This window comes from Palaemon carinicauda, chromosome 24, assembly GCF_036898095.1.
Source record: "Palaemon carinicauda isolate YSFRI2023 chromosome 24, ASM3689809v2, whole genome shotgun sequence".
Lineage (NCBI taxonomy): Eukaryota > Metazoa > Arthropoda > Malacostraca > Decapoda > Palaemonidae > Palaemon > Palaemon carinicauda.
The window spans coordinates 10,327,494-10,339,993 of record NC_090748.1 but is presented as its reverse complement, the minus strand read 5'-3'; the positions used below and the strand labels follow the sequence as shown (position 1 = coordinate 10,339,993).

Genomic DNA, 12,500 nt, shown 5'->3' with positions numbered 1-12,500 from the left:
TAGGACAACATATCTTGTTTCTATGCCTGGAGGAAATTTTGAGTCACATAATACAAATTCTTGACAATTAAGGCATGATATATACTTTTGTAACATTGTTGGCTAACTGGTATTAATATGGGAAAATACCGGAGTTGCAGCAAGTGCTCCCTTTACTTTCATAAAATTTAAATCATGTTGAGTAGCCCAACACCACTCATTAGACAGCTTAAGTAAGTCTCTAGGTTAGGCATTATGTGCAGTTACTGAATAATAACTCCTAAGCTGATTGACAAGACCCATAAAAGATTTCATATCATCAAAATCTACTTCACACTTTGCAAAATCCATTCTTTCAATTTTAGAATGCTTAAGTATATGGAAGTGAATTCCAAGAGACCTTGCTACATTAAGGCGCATCACTGTAGTTTCTGCTCCTAAATCTGGTTTCCATTGGAGAGAAGAGTTTCCTGTAGAATGAGTGATGTTAATCCAAACTTAAGGGGTTGGTTGAAAAGAAACACCTGCTGCCATACACATCACTTACGATCTTAAGCAAATTCCTTCTGAATCGACCATTTGGTTTCTGACTCTGCATCTTTAATCTTTTTTTTTTGGTAAATATTGGCGCGTTCTTCCCCTTTTGACTTAAACACAATAGCAAAATACCCCTTCTTTCCACATTAGGGACACTTTTTGTTTCTTTCCATACAACAAATCTTATCAGAATGTTGATTAGTTTCACATCTAATGCTGTAAGAACTGTTGGGAGCTAGGTCTAGATAAGAATTGCATCCTACAGAGTTCATTATTTTATTTTAGAAGACATATCTTCTTTTGTCAACTGGACTCAGACTGTAGAAAATGTTAAAAAGGTTATTCCAAAACTCCTTAACTTAATTGCACATTTGGATAATTTCTTTTGTATAAAGCTTCTTAAAAATCAGAAATTAACTGCTGACTCATGATTTAGAATAGGGGAGTCGAATTAGTGAGATAGGGCTGTGGTGGCCTGGTGGTAGCGTCCTTCCCTGGTAATTGCCAGACTGGGGTTCGAGTCCCACTGAAACTCGTTAAGTTCATTTGGTTGCTGCGACCTCACCATCCTTGTGAGCTAAGGATGTGAGGTTTGGGGGAGCCTATAGGTCTATATACTGAGTCAACATCAGCCCTTGCCTGGCCCGCCTTGCTCCTGGCTTGGGAGGACAGGGGGCCTGGGCGCTGATCACATGTAATATGGTCAGTCTCTAGAACATTGTCCTGCTTGATAGGGTAATGTCACTGTCCATTGCTTCTGCCATTCATAAGTGGCCTCTTAAACCTTTAAACGAGCGGTGGAGTATGAAGCTTAACTTCTCCAGCTACTCTTGTTACAAGCTCGGAAAGTGAGTAGGTGTATTGTTCACAAATGGCTATTGTTTATGCTTGCAGGTATTTCTTTACACTTGGCTCAAACACCTCACGAGTCCACGCTTCGAAAAATTACCTGGTTACCCAGGATACATTGTTTGTCCTCCATGTCACATTTCAATTTGTTCTTCATAACAATATTTTGTTTCTTCTAAAAATACTAGAATTTTTATGTAATTGGCTAGAAGATTGCCACTAAAGCCCTATCGGACATTACCATAAAGGAACAAAGTTAATCTACCCTTCATAGTTCTATTTTTGTCAAGGCTCAACTCTAGGGTGATTCAGTTCATCTTTGACATTTTATTCTCCAAAAAAAATTTTTTTCCATTATAATTAAAGGTTTTTGAGGGAATAAAGACATCAGCTTCAACAAACTCTTTAAATTCTATAATGTAATTCTCCAAAGTGTTTCCTTTTCTTGTGCTTTTCTGTACTATGTATACCACTTTTCAAATAAATTTACTCAAACTAACCTTGTCTGGCCATTGAAGCCTTACTTGTATCGTCACATATTCCAGTCAAGTTTTTGATATCTGTATCCAATGCTTTGGCCTTCTCATATATTATGAGTTTTGAAGTACTACTATCATATACTCTTTCTTTATCTATTTAAATTACCAACAATTACTTCACCCCTTTGATTGCATTAGTTCTTTGTTTTGATGGGGACGTCACTCCATTGGCCACATCAACTCTATTAACAGCCTCTTTATTTCCTAATAGGATGCAAACTGTTGACCTCAGCATACCGTACTACTTAGATAGATCAGGCACCAGCGAACAATTGTCTCTCTTAACAATGAATAATTTCCTCAGAATTTGCACGATTCCTACCATCTCATTCTTTGGCTTATCACTACTATCAATTTACTTATGTCCCTTGCTTATGATTATAAAGAAAAGGAAACTGCAATAATGAATATTGAAGAAAATAAGTTGGCAAAGTGGTTTCGTGAGCTTGCAATTGCCTTTGAAGGAGCTATGAAATAATATGTACCTCACTAAAAAAGTGCTGTTAGCAATACTGATCTAGCTGTAAAGGATCTAGCAAGTAACAATTGCCCACTCGATCTCTTAATTATTGTTTGAGCTCCTATTTGTTTGATTGTTTGTGTTCAGATGTGATAAGGGTATGAGTTTGCCTTACATACTAGTTTGTATGTTTATGTATCTTTATATATTTTGGAGTTTCATCCAACATGTATGTTTTTTAGAAATAGAACAACGCAATGGTTATTGTAGCATTCATCCTTAAACTGCATATATATAGATATATATATATATATATATATATATATATATATATATATATATATATATACACACATATATATGTATGTATATGTATATATAAACATATATATATATAACACATATATGTACATATATATATATACTTATATACATGTTTATATATATCTATATACATGTATATATATATATATATATATATATATACACATATATATACTTATATACATGTGTATATATATCTATATACATGTATATATATACACATATATATACTTATTTATACTGCATATATACTTATATATACTGTATATATATGTATATATATATATATATCTATATATATATATATATATATATATATATATATATATATATATATATGTATATATATATAAATATATGAAAAATACCAACTAGGACGCTGTAGGCTATGCTGATCGTAATGGGTTTATTTCATTCAGAAAATCATTAAGCTTAACCATCCTAAAACGACTTTTTAAGATGGTTCAACCTCTGTCACGGAAGACTAACACTTACATATCTATTTCCCAATAGAATTAAGTGACAATATCCTAAATGTTTGTGAATATACATTCAAAATTGATTAATTGATTGATTTGGAGTTTTATGGCATCCTTACACCGAATGTCAATTGACGTTGCGTATACATTAGGAAGCAATTAAAGGAATGTTGAACTTTTTTTAGTTTTGTAATGAAAGCCCGTTACATAATTCAGCATATTATTAGAATCATACGAGCTGGGAAAAACTATCGTGTAGGAACATCGCTGAATTTACTCATTCAGACGTATTCAAGGACTTCGATATTCTTGGAGAAGCCATAGAATAGTCTCTTAAAATTGGCTGAAGCCATATGATGCTATGTACAGCCACTCTACTTGAAAAGAAAGGCTAATTTCTACCTGATTGATGAATCACTATAGTTTTATAAAAATGCTAACATATTCAAGACAGGAAATATGCATGTCTTAGTATAATAATCAATCATTGCCGGCACATAACTAATAGCAATTCCTGATTAAAAACATCCAAATTGGAAAATTCCACACGAATAATAACTTCGTCTATTTGAGGTATCCCCTCTCTTGGATAGAATTATGTTGTGAAGCAAGAAGGTTTGTAGAAAAATAGTTTTTTTATATATATATACAGTATATATACATATAGAAATGCATACACACACGAACACACGCATATATAAATAAAGATCATATTAGGCCTAATAGAAAGACAACTAGACTTTAATCAACCAAGAGAACAGGCAAGGTTTTATAAATGTGTATTCAACAACTGACCATATCCATGTAATTAATCACCTAATGGAAAAATCAATAGAGTATATCAAGCCATAATGTATGGTACTTATAGACTATGAGAAAGCTTTTGATTCTGTCAAAACCTCAGCAGTAATGAAATCCCTTAAAAAACAAGGAATAGAAGAATCTTATTTTAGAACACTAGAAAATATCTATACAGGAAGTACAGCAATCCTAAATCTGTATATAGTGAGAAAATTTCGATTAAGGGAGTTATAGAGAGACTCCATCTCTCCTAAATTAAAACTAAAAGTTTTCTTTATCCTCCAAAAAACTTGAGCGAAAATTAAATTTAAAAGCTTCAGTATCTGATTACATTTGTAAAGACTATTTAATATATATATATTTTTTTAATTTTTAGAAAATAAAAAAAATAAAAAATATATAGTTACAATACAGAAACTTTTTTTATATGCCATCAATCTTAAATTGATTCATGTAAGTACATCTACCTCTGATTATTTGCTATGTACTTTTCTTATGAACATTAAACACTGTGTACGTAAGTACACAGTGTTTATGGGAACAAAATATTTCTTATCAAAATGATATTAAGCGTGAAATCATATAAACAATAATATTGGGAAATAATATTCAATATAAAACAATCAAAACAGATGATATAAGATACCAAATGCACTATCTACTTTTTATCCTTTTTTTTTCAATTTACTTACATCCATTTTCTCTGGAAACGGCTCTTCGTAACACGAAGGGTGTGGTGGCTGTTGACAAGCTGGAAAGATCAGAGATATAAGTAGATGTAATTGAATATCGTTTATGTAAGTAAACACATACATACATACATACATACATACATATATACATATATATTCATATATATGTATATAAATAAATATGTATATATATATATATATATATATATATATATATACACACATATATATGTATATATATACACATACACATATACATATATATACATATACATATGTATATATATATATATATATATATATATATATATATCCATATATATATATATATACAGGTATATATATACACATATATATATAATATATATATATATATATATATATATATATATATATATATATCTCCATATATATACATATGTATATATATATATATATGTATATATATATATATATATATATATATATATATATATATATATATATATATATATATATATATATGCATATATACATTAAAGATTACTAGCTTTTGAAAGAATGGTAGGTTACTCTTATTACTCTAAAGATAACATTAACACATTAGTGATTCTTCGAGATTTTCTCCGAGATGTTGAAAAGAATCCTACTTTGTTGATACTTATAATGTTATTGTGTTAGACTGTACTGCAAATATTTTTCCTCGACTTTTACCTTTTAATGACTTTTCTTTATGAATGTCTTTAAAAGCAATAGATGACTTTATAGATTTATTTTCATACTGTTATTATAACTATGTAATACGAAGAAAGGCTTTAGACTCTCATTTGAGTAATAATTTTCATATATATGTAAGTTTTCATATAATTATGATGTGTTGTACTTTAATATTAAAGTATTACGTCTTCAGGTTTACGATATGAAAAAAAATAAAGAGCTATGTAATGAATCTTGTTTAATATTGTTCTTGTAGGAATATGGGAAAGATTTATCCACTCAAAGTTTCAATGAAATCATAAGCATAAATTATGAAACTCTGTTAGTATAGAAGATAAGTCAATGGGATAGATTATGGTGAGTTTTCAAAAAAAAAAAAAAAAAAAAAATCGGCGCTTACACTAAAAAGAGGCCATTCAGAGCTTTACCCACCCCTCTCTCTCTCTCTCTCTCTCTCTCTCTCTCTCTCTCTCTCTCTCTCTCTCTCTCTCTCTCTCTCTCACATAAAACCTAGGAAGTTATGACGTCTTTAAACTTGTAGCTTCCCCTCCGAAGCCTTAGTAATCTTTCTATTCTCCTTTACGTATCATATCCTTGGTTCGTCGTAGTGGCCTAAAGTCTCTCTCTCTCTCTCTCTCTCTCTCTCTCTCTCTCTCTCTCTCTCTCTCTCTCTCTCTCTCTCTAAGAAATTTTCCCTTAATGGACTTTCACATCTAATTCTTACTAATTCCTTGCACCAAGTTTAGAAAAATAAATTAATCTAGGCAGTTAAAGGTTTATCATTCTATTTTAGTTAGGAGGATAAGGTATTACGTTCTTCTATGTTAATTTAGTATTATTATCTTTATCATTATTACAACTAAGCTATAACCCTAATTGGTAAAGCAAGATGCTATAAGCCCAAGGGTTCCATCAAGGAAAAATAGCACAGTGAAGAAAGGAAACAAGGAAATAAGTAAACTACAAGAGAAGTAATAAACATTCAAAATATAATATTCTAAGAACAATAACAACATCAATTTAGATCTTACATATATAAACTATAAAAAACTTGAAAAAACAAGAGGAAAAGAAATAAGATAAAATAGCGTGCCCGAGTGTACCTTCAAGCAAAGGCTTAACTACTACAGATAATTAAGTAACAAATCATACCAATTCCCTAAAATCGCAAGAGGGTCTGCCCCTCTCTTTTATTCTTCTCCTGTAATTCTCTTTCTCCCTATATCCTTAATCTTTCCCATCCCGAGTACCTGCCTTTGAGCTATAAACTGGATTGTATCCAGGGGTGCTCTTCCTTTCCCCATTTTCCCCACTTCCCTATCCTTATTATTATTATTATTATTAAGTAACAAAAGTGAATCCTGTTTACGAACAACGCATAAAATACTTAATTCCTTTGTTTAATATAAACTTAATCTAAAAGCAACATCCACTAGCCTAAACGACGATCAGCTGTACCTGACGATATGTCTAAACATTACATGGAAGTTGTTATTGTAATATTCGTAAGGTTTCCTGAATCTGAAGGCAGGGTTACATGAATCCCACACGCGCCAAAGCTTCAGGTGTTATGTTATATTGTTATAATTATGTCATTTCATTGTTTTCTGTTACTATTATTATTATTATTATTATTATTATTATTATTATTATTATTATTATTATTATTATTATTATGGGAGGCAGGGAGGAACGTAGCGAGTAGAGGTCCCCTTTTTGTTTTGTTTCATTTGTTGATGTCGGCTACCCCCCAAAATTGGGGGAAGTGCCTTGGTATATGTATGTATGTTATTATTATCATTATTATTACTATTATTATCATTATCATTATTACTGGAAGCCAAGCAGTATCCAAGTTATAAAAGTATAATGCTACGAATTCTAACACACAACTGTGTAAAGCAATGTAAAAAAAGCAAAACCTAAGGAAGGATTTGTCGTCAAATTGCCTGGCCATACATCGCACGAGGGTCTACCCCTCTCTTTCATTCTCCTCCTGTACGTCTCTTTCTCCCTTTTTCCTTATCCCTTCCCATCCCGAGTACCTGCCTTCGGGCTATAAACTGGATTGTATCCAGGGGTACTCTTCCTTTCCCCATATTCCACACTTCCCTATCCTTATCCTCGTCGTGGTTGCCTGGCCAATACTTGAAGGATCTTATAACTCACTAGTGGAAGTGCCCCAACGAGTGGCTGGTGTCTTGACCGAACTACAAATAAATAGTTTTAGATTTTGATGGCCATCTTGAATGTTTTTAGTCGGCAGGAAACTATTGTCATTATCTTACTGGATGTACTTCTAAAGTTCATTCTGCCAATTCTGTTTAGTAAACGAAATGTCTTGAAGAAGGTTTGTTGCACTGCCTTTTTTTAGCCCAAATTCCAGTGATTTTATATTATGTAAATGAGTTAGATATTGTGGCATCCAATGTCGTTTTCTTCATTTCCTCTGCTTCTCTTCGTTATGCTGATTTACCAACTTGCTCTATTGTTTTATATATATATATATATATATATATATATATATATATATATATATATATATATATATATATATATATATTAAAGCACCTTAATAAAGTAACTTATGAGAAATACACTATTATCTAATTCTGGTGATCTATTTAAAAAAAATGCCTCCCACTTCTGCATAAGTAGTCTGCCAATTTAGCAGTCGAAACACTGCTTAAATATTTGAAAGATGAAAATATAAACTTGTAGATGGACTGGCTCAATTATTACCGTGTTAATATTATTCTGTGTGATTATTCTAAATTCCATCGGTTATCATCTTACAGGATACCTAACATAAACTTGATCCTTTTCTGTGTTCCTTACATAGCTCCAGCAACGCAAGACGGCCTTTATGTGCTGCCTTCTCTTTGACACTGTATAACCTTGTGATAATCATCTGTAGTCTCTCATCAAATATGGGTCGGAATACGAGATGTATTACAGAAGTGGGACGTTAATTAAAAGCTACAATGTATGCATAATTGAACACAACAACAACAAACGAAGCTGTTTCTAGTCCACTACTGGACAAAGGCCTCAGATATGTACTTATTCCTGTCCGGGGTTTGGCCATTTTCATCACCAAGCTAGCCAATGCGGATTGATGATGGTGGGAGACTTTAGTCTGATCGCTCACAGCAAACTGACCTAGTGTGAGAGGCCCTGACTAATACAGCCTCGCTGATCATGGCAGTACACAAAGCCTTTCACCACATTAAGGTATGCCCACTTATATACTTTCATACAGATATCTACTTTTAAGACCACACCATTGATGTGAGTCGGAATTCTAACGGTGAATGATTCAGAACTATGACTTCAGACTGTACTCTACAATTCATGTATCTAAAGTTGAAATGGTACCAGTTATTTTACGAGTCTTATGTAATCCAAAATACTAATTGTTACTAAGCATTACTTTTCGTAATTTCAAGCCTAAATCTTCCTTGCCAAGTTACATCTTGTTACGATATATAACATCAATAAAAAAAAAAAAAAAAAAAAAAAAATTATATAATCCCATAAAACCAAGTGAATATAATACTTACATCCTCGAAGATCATAAATTCAAGACGCAATCCTCCCTTCAGATGTTTCACTCTCCGGCAAAAATGGTAGATCATGTCTTCGGGATCCGTGATTTCGTTTTTGAATCGCTCTATCTAATGAGGCTTATCTCGTCTTGGAGGACGAATCTGCTTATCGATAGCAAATGTTCGGTTTTAGAGGAGTCAAGATTATCTGTTATAAATTTAGCTTGGTTTAATCACTGAAGAAAATCTGATTGATTTTTTTATAAACTTCTGAAGTTATTTTTCGTAAATTTCAATGTATATCAATTGGCTAGTCGAGAATTAAGTGTATAGGATCATTGGTCGCATTCAAAGCTCGTATAAGATATTTCCCTTTGATTCGCTTATGAATTTGAAGGATGATACAATGAGAAAACAAAATTTTGAATTTCGGATTTCGATAGCAAGGGAGGAGGATACACAATGAGTGGAACACAAGGTTAGAATGAAGCGAGTGCGACCAAGCCAACTCAAATGGACTCTCTCTCTCTCTCTCTCTCACTTCCCCCCCCCCCCCCATACTCGCTACATCATCTTAACCCCCCTAAGTCGGTCATTCCTAGTTACGAGATCATGTACTCACTTACGAAGACTACTATGAAAAAAGCAGGATTCAAATGTTCAATGTATCATGGTGAGGTCTTTGCATGTCTATTTTTAAATCTCTAATTACGCTTACACGGATATCTGAAAGATAGATTTAACTGGATTAAATGACCTTGAGCATTAAATTCAGCACAAATTGGAAATAGATTCATAAATAATCTCTTCTCTATATTAAAAATACATAGTTGTCTTCCAGATAGATCTAACTGAATTACCTGACCTTGAAGATTGAACTCAGCGATTCGTGAATAGTCTACACTATATTAAAAACCAAAAAAAGAAAATAAATTTCCTCTTGAAAATGCCATGAGTTTTGTCTCTGTATGAAGGTGCTTGTAGGCAATTGATCGTGGCATTCAATAAAAGCAATTTATTATATAAGCTCCGGATCATAGAGAAATGTATTATCAACCGCAGTTATGAAAAAAGGTTAATACATCCAACCCTTTACAAAATTCTGAACCTAAAGAAGACATGATTCTCATAACCATTGAATAAGAAGCAAAATTGTTTCAATTATTCTAAGTCTGAAATAACTAATTTGTAGTTATTTTAACACTATCTTGTAAGAATAGTTTACACTATGCAGTCAATTAACGCCTCATTAAAATAGCAGCATTGTGTTCAAATTCCAATTTCACATTACGGTTTTAGTAGGTATTAAGTTTTACATTATTATAGAAAATCTATACAACATATGAGTCAATTTTATATAACAGTTCTGACACAATTGGGTTACTTCTAATTTTATCCAGAGTAGATTTAATTTTAAGAGGTCATCAAACTTGAGAGATATATTTTATGAAAAATAATGAACTACATATCTCATAGATAAAATATCATGGATTTAATTTGATATTTTTCATAAACATTGGAACCTATTTGGCTCAATGTTTATTCCTACAATGAGGATACCAATGTTATCCAATCCAACGATATGATTATCATATAGATTTTGATGCGTATGGTGTTGTTCATATCATTTTTATTGATTAAAATGCCAGTTATTCCCATCCATCTATATATCTATTTACCAAGGCCCTCCCCCAAATTTGGGAGGTAGCCGACATCAAACAAATGAACAAAAAGGGACCTTTCCTCTCTCCGCTCCTCCCAGCCTGACGAGGGATTCAGTCGAGTTTAGCTGGTACTGCTATTTATTGATTAAAATACCAGTTATTCTAATTCCTTGTTACCTTTAACTTACCCTGTATCACGGGGCTGGATAAAGATTCTCACAAAGAGATGCAAAACTTTACAGCTGCAAAAAAATGATTCTCGAATAGTCTCTCGAGCAGTTATAAGGTTAGCCTGTCCTTGGACGCAATATTTTCCGATATTAAGAGACTCTCCATAAGCAGAACTTACTTGAAATGGAAAGAATCAAAACTCATACCTTATCCGGAGTTCAAATTCAGGCTTATATTATTAGTGAGACAACCTTCCAAACTCCTCTTCCTTAATCCCTTTTGTGAGATTTCCTTCTTCAAGAAACAAGTACAAGTCGATACAGTATTTCTACTTCCGTGGCATTCTGCTGGTATCTTTTTAACCAAAGTACAAAAATATTTACTAAACATAATTGGTCGATATGACACATTTTTTCTATCATGATTAACAGATTTTTAATACATACGAATACAATGATACTCAAAACTAATGCTCAGAATACTGGAATGATCAAACTATAAAGCCGTTTATCTAATACGTAATTCCCCCCCCCCCCCCTCTCTCTCTCTCTCTCTCTCTCTCTCTCTTCAGCTAAAATGAAGTGACGTCATCACTCGTTTACCTGTCTCTCTGACGTCATAAGACGTCATATTATGGGTTTCACAACATCCCTACGATTACGTTCGGGTTTTACCCCGTCCTAATCGAGTGGCATCTTGCTCAGCACTTGTGTAATCCACCAGTTCGACTCTCACGTAGACTAACCTGTTATAAAAGAATTAAAATCATTGTTCCTTGACCGAGGGAGTATCTTCATGTTCCCGAAATTTAAGATTTATTCTTAGGGTTTCCGTTTCGTGTTTGTGCGTGAGTTTTGTTGTGTGTCTTGAAACCAATGCACATGTATAAAACTGCCACCAATAAAAGGTTGATACATACGTTTACACCTAAGCATACACGTTTATATACACATATAGATTTATTCATTTATTCATATATATATATATATATATATATATATATATATATTATATTATATTATTATATATATATTTATATATATATATATATATATATATATATAAATATATATATATATATATGTATATATATATATATATATATATATTATATATATATATTATATTTATATGTATATATATAATATATATATATATATATATATATATATATATATATATATATATATATACATATATATATATATGTATATATATATACATATATATATACATATATATATATATATATATATATATATATATATATATATATATATATATATATATATATATATATATATGGAGTGTTTTGTGATTAAAGAATGTAAATAAAAGTTGAACTTTACCGAAAGAATGAGGTTAAGATTATTAAACTGACTTTTTGGATATGGTCAATGGGGCAATGCCTTCATAAATGACTTTGATTAAAGGGAGAGTGAGGACTCGCCATTTATTGCCATGATCATCAAAGCTCTACCCGTTAGGTTAGCTGTGAGCGATCAGACTGAAGTCTCCCACAAGTTTCAACACACAATGGCTAGCATGGTAAGGAAATAGCCGAAGCCCAGATATGAATAAGGACAGATCTGAGGCCTTTGTTCCGCAGGGGACTAGAAATGGCTACATTTGTTGTTGTTAAGGGCTCAGAACTACCCAAAATTATAACCTATCATCCTAGGTACTTTCATTTTCTATAGCTCGATAGAGAAGTACAGGTAGGAGAGACTACAGTAGTTTCACGTTTGGAAAGAACATGTC

The 12,500-nt window shown here is 32.0% G+C and overlaps 1 long non-coding RNA gene across 1 annotated transcript in view; it reads right to left on the bottom strand.

Annotated features, from left to right (window-relative positions):
• LOC137617809 (uncharacterized) overlaps positions 1 to 9,392 on the bottom strand; it is a 13,578-nt gene extending 4,186 nt beyond the window's left edge. Inside the window, exons 1-2 of the long non-coding RNA XR_011039670.1 lie at positions 8,920 to 9,392; positions 4,661 to 4,719 (exon numbers count right to left, since the gene is read on the bottom strand). This is a non-coding gene — a long non-coding RNA (uncharacterized lncRNA). The remainder of the gene's footprint in view (positions 1 to 4,660; positions 4,720 to 8,919) is intronic.
• Between the last annotated feature and the right edge of the window lie 3,108 nt (positions 9,393 to 12,500).